Source organism: Leptonotus elevatus, chromosome 4 (assembly GCF_054856555.1).
Source record: "Leptonotus elevatus isolate MCC_2025b chromosome 4, RoL_Lele_1.0, whole genome shotgun sequence".
Taxonomy (NCBI): domain Eukaryota; kingdom Metazoa; phylum Chordata; class Actinopteri; order Syngnathiformes; family Syngnathidae; genus Leptonotus; species Leptonotus elevatus.
This window is the reverse complement of record NC_141242.1, coordinates 11,087,370-11,114,776: the sequence shown is the minus strand read 5'-3', so window position 1 is coordinate 11,114,776 and position 27,407 is coordinate 11,087,370. Positions and strand designations below refer to the sequence as shown.

Below are 27,407 nucleotides of genomic sequence, written 5' to 3'. Positions count from 1 at the left end.
AAGAAGCACTGCATTACACTATTTTAGAGAGAATCATATCGTTTTGTATAAAAATTGGAGTGAATCCTATTGTGTTCGATTGTATCGTAATTGGAGTACATTTGGCTGAAGTGAAAAATTGCATTGTGATTGACCGTCAATCATATTGTCCTGTATCATAATTACAAGGAATCATATTTCATTGGAATCATATTGTATTGCATTGCAAGTAATATTAATATTGTAATCGCATAATTAGAATCGCATCATATTGCATGGGAAGAGCTTTATCGTACGGCCAAGCGTCCGTTTACACACGAGTCGTATCTGGGAATCATCAGGAGGCAGCTGCTTGCCTGAACCTCCCCCCTCCGTGGTGTTGTCGTGCCACCTGGACGTCGCCAACAAACGTGCGGCGATTGTCTTATCGCAGGTGAAATTCCCGCCGCTCCGTGTTGTGTGTTGGCGAGCAAACGCGGCCTCGGCGGCGCCAAGATTAGGCGGGAAATTGACACTGACAGATCTCATGCATTACGGCTTCCCGGGAGGCAGCTGCGGGGCCCGACGAGGCGGCAGGTAGCGCATCCCGTCAACGCCGCGCCGCCTCTTCTTTAATACGCCTGCAGTGCGTTGGCCGGATGAGAGCCAGCCCGCCTGCCTGCTCGCCCGCCTGGATCCTTCTCCGGCGTAGATAAGGCCAGGTGTGCTCGGAGACGATTCATTGGACTAATGTGTTTACGGCGACGGTAATGAATAGAGTGCGAGTCATTAATTTGAGCTCTTCCAGCTAAATAACAAAGCAAATATGGGCAAAACTGTTTCATTTCCCTTTGGAACTGGAAGCAACACCTCCTCGCTACGAGCCCACCCCCACACGAACCCCCACCAGCCTCTCTACTGCATCTGCGCTAATGAGATAAAACCAGCCTGCTTTGATAAGAAGTCCTACTTTGTTGTTTTTGATCTGCCTTGGTGGAAAAACCAAGGACCGAATGTGCAACCGAGCAATTACATGCATTTCTCAGCTTTGGTTTTCTTTTCATGGGATTTTCTTTCGTGTCCCTTGGTAACATTTTTATGCTGCAAAAAAGAAAGAAAGAAAGGCACATCATACTCTAACATATCGTTATGGGAGTTACTCGTATCGTATCGTACCAGAACATATCGTAATCAGAGCACAACATTGGTAGGGATGGGCGAGTATCAATATCAGTATCATACCGGGCATCAAATCGGCAGATACTCGGCCTTATTTCAGGGTATCGGTACTCACAATCGGCAGCTGTTTTACAGGAACTAGAAATGAGAAATGAGAAAAATAGAAAATTGACATAATTCCATGCAATTTTAAGGAAAAATGCTATATTGGGAAAAGTATTAGTGGTATCGGTACTCTGTATCGGTGACGACTCAAAATACTCTGACTGGTATCGGTCAAATTGGATTGGCTCATATCAGATAATGCTTGGAGTGAATCCAATCATAGTTCATTGTATCGTATCATAATTGGTAGTGATGGTTGAGTACTGATACCAGGTATTGGTATCGGGTTGATACCAGACCTTATTTCAAGGTATTGTTACTTGCGACGGCAACCGATACCAGTATCGGCCTTCCTCTTGTTGCTGTTTTACGATCAGGAACAAGAAATTGAAATTAAGAGAACAGAAATTTGCCAATTATTTCATGCAATTTTAAGGAAAAATGCTACATTGGGATATATAATTTTGTTTTTTAATCTGTCATTTTTTTTAACGAAAATGTTATGTATCAAAAGTACTAGTAAGTGTGGGCACTTGATAACAGTATCGGTGCTTATTCAACCCTTGAGTACTCGTACTGGTATCGATTTGAAAAAAGTGGTATCAAACATCCCAAATAATATGACACAAATATTACCACTGTCCCCAAAATGTATTTATAAGGATTAGTTTTTTTACGTTTTGTTTATGCTAGAGCATAAGGAGAAGGCTTTGACGCAGCCTCTGACATAAAGAGGACGCTTTAAGAGATGGTAGTTATTACAAAAACGGCCAGCAGGTGGCAGCAGAGTATAAGAGCTCAACCAGGGCCATGTTGAAAAAAGCACCCCCCCTCCACCTAGTGTTTTAAACAGATTTGTGAATAATGATGAAACGTTGCTATATTCTAATGCTAATTGCTGCAAAACGGAAACAGATGGAAATATAAAAAAAAATCCTGATGAAAAAAGAGACGCTAATCTTTCTTTTGGTAGGTTCCATGTTTTTATAGCGATAAAACACAACGTTTTGTGAAACCTTGCAAAATCTGTCAAAATCCAGTAAAACAGCTGGAAGTTGCTTCAGTGAAAATGAATTTAATATTAGTCCAAAAAATGCTTCACCCCATCTTCAATAAATAAATATTCCCGGTCTGCTCGTCTTGAGTTAGCATATGAATCGCGTTGAATATAGGCCTATATTTCTATTGGTGAAAGGTGCTCCGGGCGTTGCCTGGCAACAAAGAATGTCCCTGGAAGCTCTCTCTGACTTTTGTGAAAGGCGCAAAGTGTCAATTTTGGGAGGGAAAAGTCTTTCTTTCCCCCTCAACATGGACGGAAAGCCTTGTATTGAGCGTAGAGAGAGGTTGCTGCTAGGTGACGGAGTGTAATTGACTCATCTGTTCTTTTCTCATTTCGAATCTCACTGCAAAATCAATTATTGGCTGTTCAGAAAAGCCTTTTGTGGCGTTATCAAGGGTGCGTACAAAAGCTGGAGTACTTTGGCCTGGGTAGGTTGCTGTTTAATTGACACTGTGAGAGTAGAGGTCATTCTCAAACATTCTGTTCAGTGAACACCTCCTAAAAGAGGGGGATTATATTTGAAAATGTGAATGGATGGATCATTTTATTTGTTTTATATTTTGTGTTTTTATTAGGTATTTTTGTGATTGTTAATTTTTTTGTATTTTCATTTTTGGTTAATATTTTTAAGCATCTTTTATTTTGCAATTTTTCAAAATTATTTTCCTTTTTTTTTTTTTAATAATTTTTAATTCATAAGGGTAGTCTACCATTTTGTGTTTATTTTGGAATTTTGCGGCATTTTTAGCCTTTTATAGAGGTCATCATTTAACAAACTCCTCCCACATTATTTATCCCATCATCTTCAAACTTTGGCTGTTTCATCTAAAGATGTTCTAGATGAAAAGCTTTTTTGTTGTTGCACGCTGTTAGGGCTAGGGAAAAAAGCCGACCACAAAAATTAGTCGATGCAAAAATGCGTGCGTCGAAGCTATTTTAATAATTTAAAAAAACATATTTGTGGCACCTGGAAGTTGCCGGAGGCCCAGAACCAATAGTTCGTGTTTCCGCAAGGACACTTCTTGCTTTTTAAAAATTATTTTGTATTTTATTTTTTTACACTTATTGCTGACGGACTGCGACCGCCATTCACCACTACTAACTAAGATGCTTCTTAGGGTTTGCTTGTGGTCTCTTTAGACTATAAAGGGAGAAGATTAGCATCGCTACATCTATCTTATGTTTGTAACAAAACTATCGGCGTCAAAATCGCAAAATAAATAAAAGAGCTCTAATGAATTTATTGGCGCCAGACACGCGTAAGATGGCGGCCCACCGTGCGTCAGCAACTGGAAGGCGGTATCTACTATGTTAGACATAGAGCAAGACTGCATATGTGTGCAGAAGATAGCGAACAATGAGTATTTATATCCACTAAATTCAACTCACGTTCAACCTTAGTAGACCTAAAAAAAAAAAGGAGAAAAATTTGAATAATTTTTTTGAGAGGGTTGCGGTGCGATTAGTCGATTAATCGATGGAAGGCAACTCGATTTTTTCAAAAAGTTGTTAGTGACAGCACTACACGCTGTTGCCGTTTTTGAGGGTCTAATCTGAGGCGAAAACATCAGGCCTACCAAAATCATATTTGAGAGGTTTATTGTGCCAGTACCCCAATGTGGGCAGGGTTGCCACGACCTGTATAGCTGCTCGCAGCTCTAGTTATGCTTTTATTTTGTATTTATGTAATTCATATTTTTGTATTTTCACTATTGTTATTTATTTTAGTTTATTTTAACTTTTATTTTCAAGAATCTTTAATTTTGTATTTTTTTTGTATTTTTTTATATTTATTTTATTTCCTTTAATTTTTTTATTTTTATAGAGTGCAGCATCATGCTGAGCACTGCAATCTACCTCCCTCATGTTTACCACAATGCTGCGAGTCGTTGACAAACTTTTTTCTTTTTCCGGCCCGATTACAACAATCACAGCGACCCCCTTCTTTTTGTGTGTCCATTTGTCCAGCTCGGGTTCATGGATGCCAACTCAAGTCATCAAAAACCAATCACAGACTCGTGACGCCATCGCTAGCCTTTGTTGCTCTCAAAGCGTCATTTCGAGCAAAGGGTGTCCAAGCGAATGCACGGCGACGGTCTTAACCCACTTTGGGTGCCAAGACGCATAACAAGCTGCAGTGTTGCTCTTTGGAGAGTGACACGAGAAAGGCGGAAACTTGAAAAGAGGCCGGGAGCGCTAATGAGCCTTATTTTAAGAAACACAACACGCCTCATGAATATTTAACAGTTTGTCTCCTTAATGAACCGCAGCCACAACATGAAGGGAAAAAAACACACATTATGTGCGAAAAATAAAAATCATGTCGACAGTATTACTCTGCTGCTAACCGATGATTGACGCGTTCACGTTGGCAACTTTGTATCGCTCAGACAAGTGTATACAGTTTACCACTAGTCATGTGGCAAAAGTACGAAAACTGCACCGAAAGAAACTGTACAGTGCATACACCACGATGAAACGCTTCCTCTCCCCTCGCTTTACTTCCCTTTTGTTCCCGTGAAGTGCCAACAACAAGGTACTCGAAAATGGCCATGCCAGCCCGAAGCCTTGACCCACACGCTGGATGTCAAGTCGGACTTTAAAAAGGAAGAATGTCCTCATATTTGTTTTTTTCTATACATAAAGTGTAGACTCTCAGCCAACAACGAGACACTCTAAAGCAGCTTTACCAGCATGAAGTCCAGTACACATGCTGGCTGTTTTGTCAGACCTTTAATTCCCTCTCACTCTTCCACTATCTCTCATCATCAACAATGAGGCGTTCTAAACAGGCCACGCCAGCCCAAAGCACTGGTCTACACGCTGGCTATCAAACTGGACTTAACCCCCCTCCCAACAAAAAAAACCAAATCCTCCTATTTTGTTTTTCCATCTTTTTCTGCATGGCTTATGTACTTACGGCCAACAACGAGGTGCTCTAAAGCAGCTGTGCCAGTATGAAGTCCAGTACAAATGCTGGCTGTTATGTCAGACTTTTTATTATCTCTTCATAATGTGAACACATTCGTGGCCAACGATGAGGCACTCTAAACTGGCCAACTCAAAGCCCTGGTCCCACACGCTGGTTGTCATGTCGGACTTTTTTACTTACTCTTCCGCCATCTGACCGTAATTTGCGTACACTCGTGGCCAACAATGAGGCGCTCTAAACTGGTCATGCCAGCCCAAAGCTATGTTCCACATGCTGGCAATCAAAACAAAAAGTCCTCCTATTTTGTTTTTACATCTTTCTCTGCATATGACTTATGTACTTACGGCCAACAACAAGGCGCTCTAAAGCAGCTGTGCCAGCATGAAGTCCTGTATACATGCTGACTGTTATGTCAGACCCCCCCCCCCCCCACGTACTCTTCCGCCATCTCTCTGTGATGTGCACACTCTTCATCTCATGTGGCAGACGTCTGTCAATCCACCACTGTGCCACGCCCCCCGAAAGCCGATTGGTTGCCGGCATTGCGACGTGTCGTTTTAATAACACTGCAATCTCCCTTATTCCCCGGCCGTATATCCCCGCGTCGCTCTGCGACTCGCCGTATATTTTAGTTACGGTGCCAGCTTCATCACCCGTCAGCCTCGATGGCCCCCGTAAATATCCCGCGCACAATTAGGCCGACGGGACGCACGCACACACAACAAAACCAGTTAGTGAGGGTGGGGAGCGCTAAAAAAAAACGAGGCTGCGTTCAATCACCAGAGACGGCCTGACGGGAAACCCGAGGAGTGAAAACAAACGTTATTGGCCAAAAGGAGGCTTTTCGTCGCCCCCTGTGGTCAATGCCGTCAATTATCAGGGTGGGCTCATCGTACTGCCTTCAATTGTCCGGAAGAAACCGTGAGCCAACCGGGTGAAAAGTGTCACAATCACAATGATCCATGGTGGGCATCCCGGTTTTTATTATTACTGCAGTAGGCCCCCTGGCTAGCACAATGCTGAAATCTTTAAATGGATGCCATAAAACACGCGCACATGCACACACGTACACACATTTCACATTAGAAAAACAATACAAACTGATACACAAATATTACAAATCATACAAAGTATTAGAAACATATACAGAAAATTAGACACAAATACAGAAACGATAACAAATGTTAAAAACAAAAACACAAATATTAGGTAATAAAATGCAAACTAGACAATATAACACCAACATCGAAAACAATGTAATCAGTTTTACGAACAATAGGAATTATTGGGTGAAAAAATATAGTATATATTTTCAGTACAAATTGTATTAAAACCAAAACCTACTAATTAAAAAAATACATAAATATTACAACTAAAATATTAGAAACTAATACAAAATATATAGAAAAAAAGCAAATTAGATGAAAATACAAAAGTACTGGGAAATGATACTAAGATAATAATGATTAAAAAAAATGCAAACACATTTTCAAAAAGTACAAATAATTCAAATACAAAATAAAATATTTAATTAATATATTAAATATTATATACATATTAAATGAATATATCATTTTAATATATTAAATAGAAAATACAGACAAAAAATTTAAAATTACAGAAAACAATGAAAATTTGAAAAAAAAATTAATTACACAATACATATATTTAAAATACACAAATATTACAAATACAAAAGTATTTAAAAGCAACAAAGTTTTTCATTAAAAATTCACAAATATTAAGCATATAATAAGCATATTTTAACAACACAAAATTTTACACATTAAATACAAATTACTTCAAAAATACAAATACTAAATTATAACTGTTAGATGAAACAAATGCAAAATAAATAAAAAGGAAAAAAATAATGGACCAAAAAAATAGCACACGATACAGAAATATTTGACAGATAGAAAATAATTAAAAACACACACACACACACACACACACACAACACACACACACACACACACACACACACACACACACACACACACACACACACACACACATTTTAAGGCATTAAAAAAAAAAGAAAAATGAGGCAAGCAGTATAAAAAAAAAATACCCTCAAAACAATAAAATTTTTCTTCTTCTTCTTCAGTCTTTGAAGAAGCCAGAAAACCGACAACTAATCTCCGAGACCCTAAATTTGCTTGCAGTGATAATGAAAATTCACAGCGGTCGTAACCGTGTGGAAATGTGATCAAAGTTGATCAGTCAAGCGCTTTGGAATACACCCTAATCCTCTTGCACAACGAGCCACATGCTGCTTCTTCAAACATTATCCGCTCACATTTAGCAGCACGTTGTGCTCAATTTCCATTACAGAGCCCCTCTAAAGCAATGCTCACGCCCATGTTGTTTCAAAATAAAAGTTTACTCAAGTTGTTTCCTGCCGGGCGGACGTCGGCCGTGTTTCCTCACGGCTCAGCGGGCTGCGTCTCGGTCGGCCCCCAGAGTCCACCTGTGGGCTGATGGAAACAAGAGTGAGCTCTTGTCCGGGCCTGGGCCAGCGTGTAATGGAATTGTAAGCTCATTTCACACACTGCGCAAAAGCGCGGCCCCGCTTCGGGGACGCCACATCTCAGCGCAGCCACACAATCACGCAAACTTTCTTTGCCAAAGTTGAGCTGTCCTCTGTTATGTTCAGCAGCAACCGTACAACATGAGTTGCTGTCAGAGATGCAAAAATAAGTTTGAATATCTAAAATGAAATAATGCGAAAGAAGACACGCAGTTAAGGTTTCAAGACAGGGTTAGTGTTTCAATAACCCCAACCCCTACTTGAAACCCTAACCCAGGCTTCCTTAATCTCAAACCCTACTTGACACCAGACAGGGTTAGGATTTCAAACAAGGGTTATTTTTTCAAATTAGCGTTTCAAGTTAGGGTTTCAAATTACAGTTTGAAGCTACGGTTCAGCTTTAAAATAAGATCAATGTTCCAAAATAGGGTTCCAAATCAGGATTAGTGTTTCAACTAAAGTTTTCAAGATGGTGTTATGGCGTGAGCTTGAGTTTCAAATCAGGGTCATGGTTTCAAGAGCACTAGTGTTTAAAATTAAGGTTCAAGGTTTCAAATTAGGGTTTCAAGTCAGGATTACTGTTTCAAGTGAGGGTTGCAAATTAAGGTTTCAAGACTAGGGCTTCAAGATGAGGTGAGGTCTTACAATTACAATTTGATGCCAGGGTTTGTGTTTCAAATTAGGGTTTCAAGTCAATGTTAATATTTCAAGTTAAGGTTTCAAACCAGGATTAGTGTTGCAAATTCAAGTTTCAAGATTCGGTTATGGTTTCAAATAGAGGTTTCAAATAGAGGTTTAATATTTCAAATTACGGTTTCAAGTGAGGGTTGGCGTTTGAAATTAGAATTTAAAACCTGGATTAGGGTTTCAAACTTTTGTTTCAAGATATGTTTAAAATGAAGGTTTATGGTTTCAAATTTGGGTTTCAAGTCAAGTTTAGTGTTTCAAATGAAGTTTTCAAGACAGGGTAAGAACTTTATTTATAATGAGGGTTTCAAATTGGAGTTAGGGTACAAATTAAGATTTCAAAGCTGTGTTTGGATTTCAAAGGATTAGGGTTTCAAGCAACGGTTACAAATGTCCAATTCGTTTTTCTAGAGTGGGCTGTGATTTGAGGTTAAGGTTTTAAGCAAGGACTATGGCTTCAAATTCAAGTTTAAACGCATACCCGAAGAGGAAAAAGGACCAAGGGCCTGCGTCAGCATCCGTGCCCAGCTTAAGGCTCCTCTCTGGCGGACTCCCACGCCAGTCGGCCTGGCCGCTTGGCCGCTTGGCCGCTGAGCCCTGGAGCGAAAGTCTGTTTCTAAAACCGTCTTGTTAAGATGAAGAATTAACACTCAGGCACAACTCAGGCTGCGCTCCAACTCTCCATTGATGAATTAATTGATTAAGAGGAGGCTTTTGTCCATATGGTGTATTTAGTTGTGGGAGTAGCCAAGCAGTAAATTGCCTTTTATTGGGCCTCACCTTTTTACTTGTGAGGGTCACCGACGAGACTTCTCTGCTGCACGGCCTTAACTTGTAATTAGGGTCTACACACTAACACTATAGAGAGTGCGGAGGTTCTTTCGGGTTTTCAGAACTGCAGAGTGTCTTTGAAAGTCACAAGCAATGTTGGGGGGGGCAGCAGATATCCACAATAAAAACAACACCTCATGATATTCATTTACGTGAAGAAGGATGTGAGCCGGCAAGCACAGAGGTGCTAGCAAAGCAGTGCTAGCATAGCGCAGGCACAATTTACGATTTGACGTATTGGTTTAGACTGGATTAGGATTTCAAACTATGTTTAGGATTTTAAATTAAGCATCCAAAACAATGTTTCAGTTTCAAATTCGTTTTTAAATCCTGGTTCAAGTTGATTTTGTTTGTATTTCAAATGAGCGCGTCAATGTAGGGTTTCGTTCCTGCCTTTGAAAGCCGTAAAGAATGTCCTGACATGCGTTAGTGTGCTGATCACAGCTAATAAGATGACTGCGTATATCACGATGAGAGCCAATAAACAGACAAAGGTGAGCCTGTTGATTTTTGACACGCGCTGTATAATAATCCCAATTAGTCAGATGGTCTACTTTGTCATTCACGTCCTCCATCTTTAATGAGGAGTCACCCCGGGAGGCAGATGGCACATTAGCGCTGATAAAGCAAAGCGGCCATCCTGTCATACATTTGAGTTGTGTTGTGTAGATGTGTTGTGCAGTTGGGTGGGGTCAAGAGGTGTGCGACGTGCGTACGCGTTCAACCGTATCCGATTCGGTGGCGATGCATCATATCTCGACGAGGTAACAAAAAAAAAAAGAGAAGAGCGACGTAAGCATTTCAACTCGCTGATGGTGCGATTTGTTGTTGTCAGCAGTCTGGTGAAACACGATCCAGGCTTATTGTATGTACATGCGTCAACATATATTACGCGTGCACTTTGGACTGTATTGTTTGTGTGTTGGGGGAGAGAAGGGATGAGCCAAGTCGGGATTTTTGGGACTTGTATTTGTGTGTGTGGAGAAAATGGGGTGCACCAACTCGTGTTTTTTTCCTCCATATTTTTTTATCTTAATAGAAGGGATGTGTCAACTCACATCTCTTTAGAAAGGGTGCACCAAATCAAGTGTTGTACAGGTGCAATGGGTGCGCAAACTTTGGCTTTTTTAGGGTCGTGGCTATCTCTGGCTTTATTTATTTTAGGGGTGTCAGGTGATTACAATTTTTAATCACAGTTGATCGCATGACGTCAATAGTTAGCTCGCGATTAATCACAAATGTTATATCTATATATATGCTATATTCTATAAATTATAAGTTTTCATACTCTTGTTAACATTTTTTAAGTAATAGAAATATGGCTGCATCTTTTAGTCTTTGTTAAAGTATTTTCATAATAATTCATAAAAATTGAGTTAAAATTAAAAAGATGTTCTGTACTGTAAAAAACGAGTGATAGTGATTTGTGTTGAGGTCATTTTTCTGCCACTAGATGGCATTTGTGAGGCGTTGTTGACAGATCAGTGCATTTTTCTTTTTATATTAAGTGCTATCTAACCTTTAACATGAAGTAACGTTCAACACATTTTTTTAAATTGTAAAATACAACTTCACCCCAGTCTCCACAAATATATGCGTTATTATTCAAATTTATTACTGCTTAATTTTGACGTGGACGTGTTTGCTGCGTTGCGACTGGAATTCCCCCAGTATAGGCTTTCCAAGTAAAAGGCGGTGATTAATCAAGAAAAAAACTAGTGGAGTTAAAGAAACTTTTAATTGACTCTAAATGAACGCACTAATTGTGACAACCCTATTTTATGTATGTATGTATTTCTTTATTTTACATATATTTGTGTGCAGGGGAGAGGATCTGCGCTTTTTGGGTGCAGTTGAGGGGAGGTGCACCAACTCATGCATTTTCAGGAACTTTTTTTCTGTGCAGAGGGAGGTTGAGGTCATTTGAACTGAAACATATTCAGGTTTGAGGAGGTGTGGCACCTCAGTTTATTTCTTTTCTATTTATTTATAATTTTTTTACTTTATATGTGTGCGAGGGTGAATGGGTTCACCAATTTTTTTGTGTGACTGAGAGAAAGGTGACCAACTTCCTGGCTAGCGGGGTGCGCCAATTCAGGCTTTTGGGGATTTTCATCGCATTCTGGGGAGAAGAAGTACAGAGTGAGAGCATGCTGAAGTTGAAGCTTTTCATTTATTTACTATTTTGTTTGTGTGGAATGGAGAGGGTCATGCCAACTCCAGCATTTTTTTTTTCTTTGAGAGGGAGCTCGCTAACCCAGTTTTTATGTTTTTTTTGCTTAAGTTCTTCTAAAAGCACTGACTCACCAGGTTGTCTTGATGGAGCGAATACATTGAGCGTGATCTTGGCTGCAATGTGACATTATTGATCTGCGAACACACACACTGTGAATGTGTAAATGTGATCACTGTGTTGTTTTCTCACCTCTTCCACAGTGAAAATGCTAGGAGTATGTATTTTTGTATTTTTATTGCATTTGGAATAGAATTGGTGGACCAACTCAGGCTTTCTGTAAAGATGGTGCACCAAAGAAAACGTATTCTTTTTTTCTTCTTCTTTTAATCTGTCGGCAGTGGAGAAGGGTGTGAAAAGTCAGATTTTGTTTTTTTAAATGAAGTGCGTTAGAACAGGTGCATACAAATTATGTTATTTATTTTGTCAACATGGGGCTTTTTTTTTTCTTCATTTGAGTGAACACTGAGCAGTACAATGTGCATTGAATTGAATGAGAAAATGTCAGGAGGTTGAGTGTTTTGGTGGTAATGGTGGAAAAAAGCTGGAGGGAGAATTCATTTAAATAAAAGAAAAGAAAAAAAAGTCCAACAAGGAACGTGGAATCAAAATTACTACATTGACAAAGCCGAAATTCAATGTATCAAATGAACACAAGGAAACTAAAACATTACCTCAAGAAGCATGACATGACAAAGTTTACTTTGAGCAGTGACAGCAACGTACTTGAATATTAAGCAGACAGGGAACTAATGCTGCATTCATGGAAGGTGGGAAGTTGGATTTACCCCATTCGGGCTGTCCCAGTTCCGACCCCAAAAGCGTTCCAAGCAAATGTAAACAACAAAGATGGCTGATTCCGATAAATCGTTTGTTGTTATGGTTCACAAACTCAGTACAAATCATGTTGTATTATGTGACGTTACTTATTTCTAATAACAAAATGAAAACAATAGAAATAAATATATATGTATAATCTTGTAAATTATGTTTTGCCATTCATGGTCTGGGTCGCCATGGGTTGTCGCCATTGTAGAGTGACGTCAGAGTGAATCCGGTCGGGCTTCTTTTTTTCTTTTTTAACTCAACTCAACAAAGGGGTGTTCCAGTGATCGGAGGTCGGCAAAGTCCGACTTCCCACCTTCCTCGAATGCAGCATAAATACACGCAAACAACGAGCTCCATGGGGATAAGACTGTCGTGGCTTCGGGAGCTGATCGGTTGCCACTATGATGAGAACAGATGGAAATTTTAGCATTGTAGCCACGCCCCCAATACATCTGAAATTGGTGAAACCCCCCACCCAAAAAAAATAAATATATATATATATATGACCTCAGTCGTTTCAGCATTTGTTTTCAATTATGTATACAATCTATTATTTCACTTCATAGGAAATAAAAAAAAAATGGTGTAGTGAGTCACTCTGCCAACTAAGTCCTTTTTGTTTTTGTATTAATACGTTCACATTTTCGTTAGACTCCATGTGTAGAGTTAGAGGGGGTGCGCCAAATGAGGCTTTTTGGACTTCAATCGTCATCCGGATTCATTCGTATTCATACGTATTTGTTTTGTTTGGAGACTCTTGGCTCAGCGTGATGAGTTGTGGCCGCCCGAGGCTGCGGCTGAGAAGAATCTGGAGGGAGGTAGCAGGCAGGCAGGCAGGCAGGCGGGCTGCGGATTAAAGATGATATCGTGCGGCGGAGCAGAGGAATGATGGCGGAGATACACCACGCAGGCCCAGTTGCCGGCGAAGTTGAGTACGGTACACAAGTTGCCTCACAGAATAATGATGAGAGGAGAGGTGCGCCTTTGATCCTTTCAGACTAAAGTTGACTTGCTTGGCTCAACCAGAGTCAGTTTTGCGGTGGCTGACAGGGTTAGCTTGTTTACCACTTTGGTGCGCACAGAGGTCGTCTTGAGTGGTGCGCACTTCGGTTCGCATGTTTGACTCTTACTGGTGTCCCAAACTTTAGTGCACACCCAATTTTACGCCACTGGTGCGCTTCAGTGTGTGCTTTTTTGGTGCGCTTCAGTGTGTGCTTTTTTGGTGCGCATCAGAGTTTGTTCATTTGGTGTATACCAATTTGGCTCGTTTGGTGCGCAGTGTGTTCAGTTTTTAGGTGTACACAAGGGTTCTGTCGTTTGGTGCGCACCCGAGTCCAGTCGATTGGTGGGCTCCAGCGTTTTCTTGTTTGGTACGGACCAGGGTTCACTTTTTTTGGTGTGCACAAGAGTTTGCATGTTTGGCTCAGTTGCAAACTTTGATGCGTAACAAACGACTGAACCCTGGTGTGTACTAAACAAACGAACCTTGGGACCAGGTTTGGTTAGTACCGGGCAGAGTTATTATAGATTTTTGTTTTTTTTAGTTAGTTAGTTTTTATTTCATTTTGAGTTTAGTTTTTTTTTTTTTCGTTAGTTAGTTTTAATTAGTTTTCAGGGTGGTTCTGTTAGTTTTATTGGAATTAGTTTAAGTTATTTAAAAAATGCTTAGTTTATTTTTAATCAGTTTCAGTATTAGTTTTTGTTTTTCCAAGAAAAATGTGTATTACTTGTGCACAATATTCAATAAACATCATGGTAAACTGAAAAAAGTAACACATTTCTTACCTAGCGTTGCATTTCGGCTGAGTTAAATGAAAAAGCAGGCGAGCCATTGTAACAAAAAAAAAAAAAGAAAAAAAAAAGAAGAAGCAATTTTTCACCAGGGATTGCTTACACCAGGATTCAGTTTTTTGATGCATAATTGAGTTGACTTGCTTTGCACGTACCTCATTTCCTCGTTTGGTACGCACCCAAGTTAGCTTGTTAGGCGCATATCCCCTCCCCCAAAAATAAATAAAATATGGATGTAAGTGTTTTTCACGCGACAGCGACGATATTCAGGGTTCCCTTGTTGGTTGTGCGCCAAGGATAGCTATTTTGGCACTACTTGTTGGGTGCGCACCATGGTTTGCTAATTTGTTGTGCACCAGGATTAAATTGTTTGATGCGCGCAATGTTCACAGAACGCACTTGTTTGGCTCGCACCAATGTAAATAGGTGCGCCAGGATTCATCGCAATGTGTCACATTGACCAAGTGTACCTAATAAAGTGCGTACTTTTTCTTGTTTTGTTTTTTTGACAAGGATACTAGCAAGATAGGGAACAAAAACGAAATCCCGGGGAGTGAGAAATGAGTTCCTGTGGTGCAGTAAATAGTAAAAGCAAAGAGAGAATGAAGTGCACACATTAATCCCGGAGTCAGAGCAATCTTGTAATCCACTCACTATGCTAATTGCCTGTTCTTTCTGCTGCAAAGGGGCCTTTTACAGGCCATTAAATGGCACTGAACGCTTGACAAAGGATCACCAGCACGCGCGCACCCCCCCATCACCACGCACCGCCGCCGCCCATCCACTCGCTCTCTATTTTACACTCAGTCAGGCTGTTGCACGCCCACACGCCGCTCTTTCAAATAAAACGGCAGAAAATAAGCGGCGCCGGGAGCCGTTGTTTATTTTTGAGATATTGTCGGCGAGGACTTGCAAATTGCGTTCCCGCTGCGATGCGAAGGCGACAAATCGTGCGTCTTGGGAAAAAAACGCACCTTTTGATCTCTGCGTTGCTTTGTGTTGCCGGTTAATAATTTATGACATACTGAGTGCTGATGTCCGTAGACACTTGGGCAAAAACATGGCAACATCAATTCATTTTGTGTGGGTGGGAAAGGGGTGCGCCGATTCAGGATTATTTTTATTTATATATATATATATATATTACTCACCGACAAGTCACAAACTCTGGTATTATTTTTTTGATAAATGGTGCACCAAACCAAGCTACAAGTTACACAACTTTTTTTTTAAAGGGGTTTTATTGCGTATAAGGGAAAAAGGGGGGGGGGGTGCACCAAGTTTTTATTAATTTGCACTGACCCCAACTTAGTTTTTTATCTAGATGAGCTTCTGTTTTGTGGAAAACACTACTTCACCTTTATATTTTTATGCAGGATCGTGAGTGGTCGGCGGCAACAATGAATACACAGAGACTTGATATACTTTTGCTAGAATAACTGTGTCTTTTATTCCCCGCAAATAGCAATCAACATTTATACTGTGCTAGGATAATCGTATGTTTTATCCCCCGCAAACAGTAATCAACACCTGCGCTGTGCTACAATGATTATACCTTTCATTCCCCAAAAAGAGCAATCAATACACTACAACGTTAAGCAGCATTATATGATCATCATCAGCGATTACCTTGACACGAGACCGGAGAGCCTACGGTCCGGGTGAAGCGAGCTGCAACAACGGCTGGGCAATCGTACGTGTTCCACAGCTGACTCCGTTCGGACCGTGTGCCGCTCCGTCTTTTATTCGTTAGCAAAAAGTTGTGAGCGTGAGAAACCGGGCTGTCCAAGCCCTCTCCCAGACACTCTCGAAAACATGTTTGCGAAGCAGGGAAGGCTGTAGTATAAATAAGGAAGAGTTCCCAGGCTGATTCCGCCCTTAATTTACAAATTGTTGGGCACCTGGATTCGTACAACAGTGCAGGACAACAACATATCCTTATATAAGAGGTTACATGAGGACATATCAAACCATGTTTTTTTTCCCCTTCAGCTTCTCTAATCAAGCTTTTTTTTTTTTTTTAAAGTACTTTTCATGATGGAAGACGCGGTTCACCAAATCAGGTTTATTTTGGCAAGGTTTTTGCACGCAAAGGTGGTGCGCCAACTTATGACTTTTGTTTCTTTCTGTCAAGTGAGCCTGTATACCAACTCTGGATGTTTTTGGAGAAATAGTGTGCCAAACCAAACTTTTTGGGTGTTTTTATTGCACCTCAGGAAAAAAAAAGGGGGGTGCACCAATTTATTTTTAACTTGCATTCACCCTAACTTAGTTTTCTATGGAGAGGCGCTCCCCTAAATCAAGTTTTTTTTTTTGTACTGTTTGAAATGGAAAAGGTGGTCTACCAACTCAGGCTTCTTTTTACGAGGGGGTGCACCAAATTTGGTGTTTTTGGACAGGTTCATTTGCGGAGTAGAGAGGGTGCACGAACTGGGCATCTTAAAATATATAGGTGTGGTGGAGAGGTGGTGCACCTGTGGCTTTTTGGGGAACTTTTTAGTGTGTGGTGCTCAAACTCTAGCTTTTTTAGTGGGGGTGCACCAAATAGATTTTTTTGGGGTGGGTGTTGTATGTAGGCTATTGGGGATGCACCAAATTGAGCTTTTTTTAATTACTTTTTTGTGTGGGGGAGAAAAGGGGGTGGGCCAACTTAGGCTTTATTTTTGCAATTTGTATTTTTGTGTTCATGTATATTTCTTTTGATACGATGGGTGATCTGTTATCGCCATTTTGCAGATTTCCATCTATTGCGCAATAAAGTGGGGTTACCAGTAGCGTATAGGTAAAAACAACGAGGTCATGTAAGAGCGTCGTCACCCTCTCTCCGCCACCATCCATCACTGCCGATGTTCAAGTGTCAGTGCGGACGATGGCATTTGGAGCCCCCCAAAATTAACAACAAACTAAAGGCGGCCGATCGATAGATTGTGTCTGGAGAAATGATGAAGCGGCACTTCACAAGAGGGAAAATCAATGTCGCTTGCTCTCTTGTGTGCCTCCATCTTTCTTTCGCGCAACTTCAGCTTGAGCTTTACTGCGCTTATGTGTGTGCGTGCGTGTGTGGGTAAGGCATTTAATTTTCCTTTTGTTTCTTCCCTTTTAGGCCGTAAGGACCCTCTGCCACTTTGATGTGTGAGCTCAGTGATGGCCCTGCAGTGGAAGTAAGTAAGTGTGGCGCTCTCACCGTTTATTGGCCCTCCTGTGTATCCATCAACAGCTTGCTCAGGTTTTCATGTTGGCTACGCAACTTACTAGTTGGGTAAATGTAGTTGTTACAGGTAAAACCCAACTTATGACATACAGTGGTAGTTCTTACTGGCGTTGGTGCACCCCGCAGTAGAAGGGTGGATTGCAATGAATTGCACTATAAACGGAGGGAATTGTATCGAAATTGGAGTAAATCGTGTATTGGTTGCAGTGAATCATATTGTAATTAAAGTGGATCGTATTCTAACGTCAGTAAATCATATTGTGAATGGGAAAAAAAACATGACATCGTGAGTTTGAATCGTATCATAATTGGTGTGAATGGTATCGTGATGGAAGTGAATCATATTGTAACTTAAATGAATCAAATACCATGATCTAATTTGGATTGAATCGTATCATAATTGAAGTGAATTATATTGTAATTGGAGTGAAACATATGGAATTGTATCGGAATTAAATTGAATCGTATCGTAATTATAGTGAATTATATAATTGGAGTGAATCCATTTGTAAATGAAGTGAATTGCATTGAAATGTATGTATCACATTGTAATTGGGGATTCCAGAGATTCGTATCATAATCGGAGTGCATCGCATCTTATTTTTGCGTGAACAACAATATGTTGTAATTGTAGACATTCCGCACTATTTATTACTCATGTTGTCACAGTCCGAAGTAGAGGAAGTTGAGGTGAGCAGTGGCTTGTCTGCATTTGACAGGACAGCTGCCCCCCCAAAACGTGTTGATTTCAACACAGCTGGTAAAAAAAAAGGATGGAAACTGAACGGTATTCTTGATTTTTGGCTATTTTGAAGAATTTACAAAAAGACTGTCCAGTGTCATTTTTTTCCCCCCGTTTTAATTTCTCGCAGTGACAAGACTCCGAGCCTTTGAAAAATAATCCCATTATGTTTCCCGGGCATTACGTTAATAAAGTTCTCAGAGCGGAAAATCAGAGCCTCTGGAGCTCGACATTAGCTCTCGTAGTGCGGTGGCCGTCCAGTTGATAAGAAAAAAAGAAAAAAAGAAATAAACCAGTCTGAAGAGAAGAAATTAAATTGTTATTCTGTCGCCATGTAGAATACGGCAAGCGTCAGATTGGACATAAATATGAGAGGCATGTGACATAATTGACATCTTGCGTCACTAATCCTTCCACCTATCAGCATCATACTTCTTAATTGTATTCTAATTGGAGTAAATTATATTGCATAATTTTTAGGTTAGGTCAAAAGTAACCCAATTATGGATAAAAAAACGGACCGATCCACTTTATGGGTCAATCTGACCCAACTTTCTGGCTTGTTTTGTACAAAATGACCCTTTTTTTTTTTGCCAAATGAAGGATCTGAACAATATTTATGAGTTGTTTTACACTAAACGACCCATTTTTGGACTCAAAGTTGGGTCAAATTGACCCAAGTAGAGGATCGGCCCATTTTTGACCCATAGTTGGGTTATTTTTGACCCAATTGTTTTTAGAGTGTATTGTATCTGAATATAAGTACACTATATCTTAAAATTCCGCGCTCACACATCCTGACAGCTGAATTTTTCCACTCAATTCTGTAACAACAGTTGAAAATCGTGACCTTGCACGGAAGTCAAACCTTCCTCTAAAACTTTACTTTGAAATCCTGACTCCTTTAAAAGCTGAGGTCGCACATTTTGTCAGCTGAATTTTTCAACTCAATTCTGTAACAACTCTGACAAACTTTGACCCTGTATGGAAACCAAACTCTCCTTTGGAATCTTACTTTGAAAAAAGTATCTTAATGTAATTGGAGTGCATTGCATCTTCATTTGAGTGTATTGTATCTTATTTGTAGTTGAGCTGAAGCTGAATTGTACTGCGCGGTATCACATCTTAATTGGAGTGCATTTCAATTGGAAGTGTGTTCTATGGTAATTGTAGTGTGTCGTGTCCTATCACATTGTTAATAATTAATTGTGGTGGCGTGATATCGAAGTTCATTGTGTAGCATCGCAACATGGGCAGTCAGTCTTGTATCGTAATTGAGTTGTGTCACATGCTAATTGCACCTGTGTTTTTAAAAGCATTTCCACTTTTGGTTGACTTCACTTCAGCAGTTTATTCCATTTGTGTGCAGCATAACAGCTAAAAGCTGATTCACCATTTTTGTTTTGACCATATATCGTATCGTAATGGGTGAATCATAAAATGGAGGAAAACGTCATTTTGCATCAGAATTGGAATAAATCCAAACTTATTGTAACAAAACGTATTTAACTCATTCACTCGCAGCCATTTTCACTGAAGCCATTCCCTTCGCTCCCAGCTGTTTTACTGGATTTTGACTGATTTTGCAAGGCCCACGCAATATTTTGTTCTATTGCTATAAAAACATGAAACTTACCAAAATAAAGATTAAAGTCTCTTCTTTAATCAGGAGAAAAAAATATATTTCTATCTGTTTCCGTTTTGCAGCAATGAGCATTAGAATATAGCAAAGTTGCATCATTATTCACAAATCTATTTAGAATTGTAAGTAAATGAGCTTTTTTTCAACATGGCTCTGGTTGACCTCTTTTGCTCTGCTGCCACCTAATGGCCGTTTGTGTAATAGCTACCATTTCTTTGACCATTCTTTGCAGTTGAGAGGCTGCATCAAAGCCTTCTGTATGCTCTAGCATAAAAACGTATAATTATGTCTTTGGGTCACTTAAAACATTTAAAATAGAACATATTTGTAAAATTAGTTAATCGGAGTGGTTCGTATCGCATTGTAATTGGAAATATTAGAATGGCTAAAAAAAAAGAAAAGGGAAAAGAAGTCTCGATTTGAAGGAGCTTTTGACGTCATTGACCTTCAAAGACCGTCCACGGGGACAGCCAGCGTGTTGCGTTTGTTCGACAACTTTCCAGATAAAAAGGATTCAAGCAGCGCGTCTCCTGCTTCCACCGTCCGCCGTCTGCGTCACGCTGAGGTGAATCCGCAGTAGTCCGACACCTCCACACCTCCTCCGGAGATGAAAGATGAGTCCGCCTCAGTGGAGGTACCTCGCTCGAGAGCTCCCGTGATGCTTTTGGCCTTTTGTCACCGAGCAAAGAAGCAAACTCGTGTGTCCAAACTTCCTGATGTTGAACCGCAGAAGGAGGTGAATTCTGGGTCAGCAGCCCGGCCTCAGAGCTCCACCAGGATAAAGAGCTCTGACCTAATTAGCTGACTTTGTTAAGTAAAAGTGAACAGAGCCCATCCCCCGCAACCAACCACCCCCCCTTGTGTTTTGCCTCTACGACTTAATGAGCTGCTGGGAAACCGTTTGTAATCCTTACACTAAAGCAGCTGTTCTTGAGCTTACATTTGAAGTACTTGACCAACATTACGAAATAGTTAGACAAAGGTTTTATCCCCAGAAAGTGTATTTCTTATTGTGAACTGTAAAACCACAAGCTTATGAAGTCTATTAAATCTCTTCTTAAAAAAAATAAAAAATACAAATCTTAAGTCTCTTTTCTCACGTCTTGTTGGGTTTTTCTGTTCACCTGTTCTCGTCAGCCTGATTCCTCGTATCTTCCAATCAGCTCCCTCTGCCATTTTTGTCTTGTCCAAGTGTTACTTGTTTACTCGTCAGTTTGCTTGTACGCTGTATAAAATGGATGACCATTATCTACATAAATAAACTGAGGCAACAACGTGACAAATGATATAACTGAATACATTTGAACTACTACTTAACTACTTTACTACTGCAACTTTGATGAAAAACTATTGATTTCATTAAGTATTTTTAAACAAAACTGTTAAATACAAACTAATGAAGTCACTGGTTGAAATATTTTGGATTGACTAATAATATAGTGCAGGATTGAATCCAAATCAATTTTACATGGCAAACTGATTAAAATTTACAACATATCTGAAAAAAAAAAAACATTACAGTATTTAGATCTACTAAATAACTGAGTCATTTAGATTTATATTCCCCAATTCATTTTTTAAATTAAATATCTCTATTAAATATTGATTCCCTAAATATTTAGTTGATATTTTTAAATTTACTGATAGGTTAGGTGCAGGGCTGGACTGGCCATCTGGCATACAGGGCAGACGCCCGGTGGGCCGGTGTTTTTTTTTTGGGCTGATGCAGTGCTTTTTAATGTATTATTTTCCTACATTTCAGCCCAAGAGACGGGCCCACAATTTGGAGGGACTAGCCCATGAATCCATTTTGAACATAGACAACAAACTGAGCCATCATCAGTTAATATCAGTGGCAGAACAATGACTTAGATAGGTGGGCCGGTGGGCATAAGTTAAAATGCCAGGGCTGATTTTTTTTGTGCAAGTCTAGCCCTGGTTAGGTGAAATTAATTTATACATAATAATTATCAAAAATATTTAGTTGATATTTATTTAAATATACTACTGAGTTAGGCAAAATTTATTTACATATGATAATTGTCTCAAAGAAATTGACTACTATTTACTAATTCATCCGGTGGAATTAATTTCTTTCTGTCTTTGGCGGTTCATTGTGTTAGTTGTCCCAGTCCCTGTTAGTAATTCTAATGTTTGTTTGTTTCTTTGAATCTTGTTTTTGTTAATTTAGTATTTTTGCTATATCTACGTACCTTTTATTGCCTTTTTGTTCTTTTGAAGAAACAGTTCTAGTCTTAACGACCTGCTTCCCTGCGCTAAGGTCCTCAACAACATTAATCGCAAACTTTGACACACATTATATAATGTTAGCACTTTGGAGTGCCATCGCATGCCAAAAGATTGCAATAGTTGTCCAGAAGTGATGTTTTTATCCTGGTTTAGTTGCCAGTCACACTTACACTTCCATTTGATACCAAATTTTGCGATGCAATGGACCATTGACTGGATGCCAAACAACCATCCAGGATTGATCACAATGGTCACCTCCCGATTGATTGCTAATTATTCACCCTCGGCTGGTTGGCAGTTAGTCACCCCAGATGTCTTCTTTTGCTACAGCCTGGAGTTGCAGTTAAGTTTGTCTTCCCGGATTCACTGGTTGCCAATTATAAGGGATTGGTCACCAGTTGATGTGGCTGAATTGGTTCGCCTGCTTTAGTTTCATTGTTTGCCAGACAAGCACCTTAAACCGGCCACCGGCCAATCACAAGAAACATAACAGGAGACTTAAAGCTCCAACGCTGCAGCGTGACGAAAGCTTGATTTGCGACCTCATCCTTCCCACCAGCCTTGCCTTGCCTTGCCTTGCCTGCTTTTGTGCTTCTTTCTCTCGGGCTAATCACGCTGCAGCCAGATGATCAATGGCGCCTTCCACGGCCAAACGCTCCGGCGGACTTAAACAAGCCGCCTGTCACCACACAAAGATTTTCTGCCGTTGATGGCCAAGGGTTTTCTTTGACTTGAGCGCCTCGCTGTTCCCACGCAATCTCTGGCCAGGAGAGAAAACGCAGGGAAAAAACATCTTTTGATCTTTATGGATTTCTTTGCTTTAGCACGAATCCTGTTGGTTCTGTCTCCGTTGTAGAGGGTTAGTTTTCTGTGTCGCAGGAACAACCCTATTGATATTGACACAAACGTATAGACATCTTTATAACGGGGCATCTTTTTTTCAAATCCCCAGGGATGATTGCTCTACGTCAGCGCATGAACCCTATTCATTTTGATAATTGATGCATTCGGATGAATTAAATGACAAGACACAAGGCAAGAACCACCGATGTCCATTGTTACCCATACAGTGTAAAAGTCACAAGTTCCAACCTTTGCAAACCTTTATTCTCTACCCTATACTGCAACTCCATAATTGAGTACTACACAGTTCTCAATCTTTGACTTACTTACTTATACGTAAACCCAAAAGATCCCTAACACTAAAGCGCTTACCCAAACATTAACATTAGTACAGTGCAAGCCCGCCATCAATTTGCCATGATATTTGTCCTGACTCGTTTTAAACAATGGGTGTCTGGGGGGGAAACGCCACATGAATTCAAGAGACGCCTCTATTCTTCTTCTTCCGTTATATCCTGGCATAAATTAGATCCATTTCGCACAGGAGCGCCAAGCAGCACCTTGGGAAAACGTATCAGGTAGCAAGAGCGAGCTGGAGGACTCGCAGCAAACCTTTAATGATGACTTAACAGCAGGCGCAAAAAATAAAAAATAAAAGAAAGAAACCAACGTGACTCTTTTCTTTATCTCCGAGATGAAATCCTCCGCAGCCGGAAACGTGCAAGGAGAAACGTGCATGTGAGCAGGCGAGGAGGCGAGAGGAAATGTAAACGAGCAAGGAAGAGCGTGTAGGGAGGAGTTGTGACAGCCGGCTTGTCAAAAGTCTACCATGAATATTGCACCACACTTCACACTCTGAACACACGGACACGCGCACACACGCATGCACAGACAGATGGATAGATGGATGGATGGATGGTGGGTGGGTGGGTGGGTGTATTGATGGACGGAGTGAGGGATGTGAATGGATCAATGAACAGCTAGACAGTTGGATGGATGATGTGGAAGGATGGATGGGTGTGAAAAGATCAATTAAAAGACAGATGGACAGTTGGATGGATGATGTGGATGAATAACTAGATTATATGGATGGATGGATGGATGGATGGATGGATTTGAATGGATCAATGAACAGACAGACAGTCAGTTGGATGGATGATGTGGATGGATGGATGGACGGAGTGAGGGATGTGAATAGATCAATGAACAGACAGACAGTTGGATGGATGATGTGGATGAATAACTGGTTTATATGGATGGATGGGTGGATGGATGGATGGATTTGAATGGATCAATGAACAGACAGACAGTCAGTTGGATGGAGGATGTGGATGGATGGATGGATGGATGGACAGATAGATGCATGGATGGATGTGAATGGATCAATGAACAGACAGACAGTTGGATGGACGGATGGTTAGAATAATGGATGCAGGAACGGATGCATGGATAACGAATAGACGTTGGTTGTTTGGATGTAGATGAGATGGTGGGTTAACGATTGGATGAATGATGCGGTCTCATCACAAACAGGCATTATTATGTACCCTCGCATTGCATCATCCAAGAGGTTCTGTGCTCTCTTCAGAAAGACGACATTTCTCAACACGGCCATTTTGCCGGCCTTCTCCCATCCGCACAAGATTGTAATCCACCTTGCAAATGCCCCACATGGTCGCCACCTTGGGCATAAGTGTCGCCTGTGTGCTCCCCTGGGGCCTCCTGCCCGGAGGGAGATCGTCACGCCCACCTGATTTCCTTTTCCTCTCTTGCATCTCGCTCTCACCTGAGATCGTTTGGGGGCCATTTTGTGGAGAGGACACCATGGTTACAGTCCACTGGCTTGAGCGTTGTCATTTTTCATGATTTGGTCCAATTCATTTGGCGCATAATTGCCTTCTTGATGATGTGTGACACCGTCATGAATACTCATCAAACTGCAGCCGTTCATTATCCCTTACGAGGAAATGTCATCCGTCCATTTTTCTGTAGCGCTTATCCTATGTAGAACTAAGACGAGGACTCCACATGACTCGATGAGCTAAAGGCACGCTACACACCGGATTGCTTGCCTTTCAAACAACTTTTACGAGTCGTAAGTCCATCTCCCCGAGGTTTATCATAATGGATTGGTTGCCCGTCAGTTATCCTGGATTGTTCACTCTGGAGAGTTTCCGGTCAATCACCTTGGACTGCCTTGGTCTAACTATAACTAAATCATACCCCCAAAAAATGATGCTGCATAATTGCCTGTCAGATAATTAATTGGGATTTACTGGTGGAGTTGGGCGCATACATCCGGTCCCCTGGCAGCCGCCTGCCGTATCGATGGCACCACTAATGAGGGCAATAATGAGAGATGCTTTAGCACCGTGCTTGATGCCACCAACAATGGAAACATCTGTGTCACAATATCGCACATACTTCATCACCCGCGCTGAAAGATAAACCACCATTGTAGTCGTCCTTTACCATTCCTCAAGGTCCAATCTACTCCCCAAAGGGATCATTATTGCAATCCCAGTTCCCTTTTCCGCATGCTAATCAGGTACAGGTGTATCCTGGGGTGTAAAAGTAAAGGACGCCACCTCAGTCAAAAAGACACTGACTGTGTGGATGTAGAAATTAGACTTTTATTCTCAGTGAGTAGAATGTCCCAACTAGAAAAACCGTGATTGTAATTATGGTGTCTGTTACCATAAATCCATACCAAATAGGAGTGTGAATTGCCTGGCGATTCGATTCGTATCACGATTCATAGGTCACGATTCGATTCAATACCGATTAATACCGATACAAATCTATAAATTGATTATTGCGATTCTTTTTTTACTCAAATTTAGAAAACACAAATCAGTAAACTTGTACATGTACGCTGTAAGATTTGTATGAAAATGTAATTATTTATCTGAAAATTCAGGCTTAAAACCGAGCCACTGCATTTAACAAACAGGTTGCAGTCTGTTTCATGTTTGAACAGCACTAAAATAAAATATTAAGGCTTAATGTTCAATTAATATAACATTCTTTCATGCTTAATGTGTGAATCCTAACCCTAAGTAAGACGTTTTTTGGTGAATATTTCCATAAAAAATGTATGTTTAAAAATCGATTCAGCCGCATATCGAATCGATTCGAGAATTTCGTGCTGTAATGTCGCAATATATTGCCGAATCTATTTTTTCTAACACCCCTAATACCAAATATACTTTTCTTTGGATGTGTAGAACGATTCACTCATATAATACGATACCATATGTTTCATGAGATGTGATGTGTTTGATATGTTTAACTTCAATTGCGATACTATTTGCTGAAGTACAACGCAATTTGATGTGATTCACTCAAATCACAATCCGTCACGCTCTATAATACAATGTGACAAATGATACATTGATCTCCGATTACAATGCAACACACTCCATTACAATACGACATGTTTACAGTACCTCAAAGTAAAATGAGATTTGATACCATCCACTCCAATTACGAAATGCGAATCGCTTTATGTATCACAATGATATCATTAACTCGAATTATCATGTGAGACATTACAATACGATACGCTTCACTCCAATTACGATGATTCATATTCACACCATGTACAGTATGATGCGTTAAACCACACTGTAATACAATTAACTCCAGGTTCATTGAAATATGATCGTGATTCACTCCAAATACGATACAATACAAAAAGTTAAGTTTTTCCATTTGCAATCAGAGTCACTCCAAGGACAATATGATACAATAACTTGAATAATGATTAAATACGATATGATATGTTTTAACTTGCCCAGACTAACATCCCAGTTGTACCTAGTAGCAAATTAAAGAAAGGTTCAACGTTAAATAGCCTACAGGTTGTCAATAAACAACTTTTTTAACAACTCCCGCATGATACTTCCGATTTACACCGTTCAAATTTCAACTTGCTTCAAAAATTCATGCCTTCCAGGGTATTTATTGTCTGATTTCACATTACTTACAGTACAGTCACAGGTTCAAATCCCACCTACGACTGTACATTGATAATGTATCCATGGCAATTATGAGTGGAGGGTATTACATGCCTAGGTGGCGCTATTGAGTGATTTTTTGTTTTTGTTTTGCATTTTTCTATTGGATGTCAATAGTTCCACATTTCCACTTAAATGAATGGAGGGTTGGTGTTCTTTTTTATTTATTTATCTTTCAACTACAATTAATATTCGGTAATTTTCTCATACTTTATCTTTCAATTTACTTCCTAAGCATTTAGCTTAGCATTCCTCTATTAGCATTCGGCTTACCATTCAGCTATTAGCATTTAGCATTCCCACGCAATTTCTGCAGAAATTGCACTTACTCTAGTTATTATTATTGTGCTTGTTTTATGATCAATCCTATATACAGCGCTTTTTTTTTTACAGTTGTGTTTGTTTTTATAAAACACTCTATAAGTGAGGCTAATTCCATTTATCATTAATGATTCACACTGAGTACGATGAGTTATAATATGCCAAATCCATTCCAATTCCAATGTCTTTATCTCCAATAGCAGGACCCACACTTGAACCTTGCATTTTCCAGAGTTGGCCTC

The 27,407-nt window shown here is 40.1% G+C and overlaps 1 protein-coding gene across 2 annotated transcripts in view; it reads left to right on the top strand.

The window, feature by feature from the left end:
* Positions 1 to 27,407, top strand: part of mgat4c (mgat4 family member C) — a 90,143-nt gene that overhangs the window by 16,157 nt on the left and 46,579 nt on the right. The window contains exon 3 of one of the 2 annotated variants that reach the window (XM_086074684.1): positions 17,241 to 17,298. The gene's annotated coding sequence lies outside the window, so the exon portion shown is untranslated. Of the gene's footprint in view, positions 1 to 17,240; positions 17,303 to 27,407 lie in introns of both variants that reach the window. The other variant, XM_086074685.1, reaches the window with a different exon arrangement.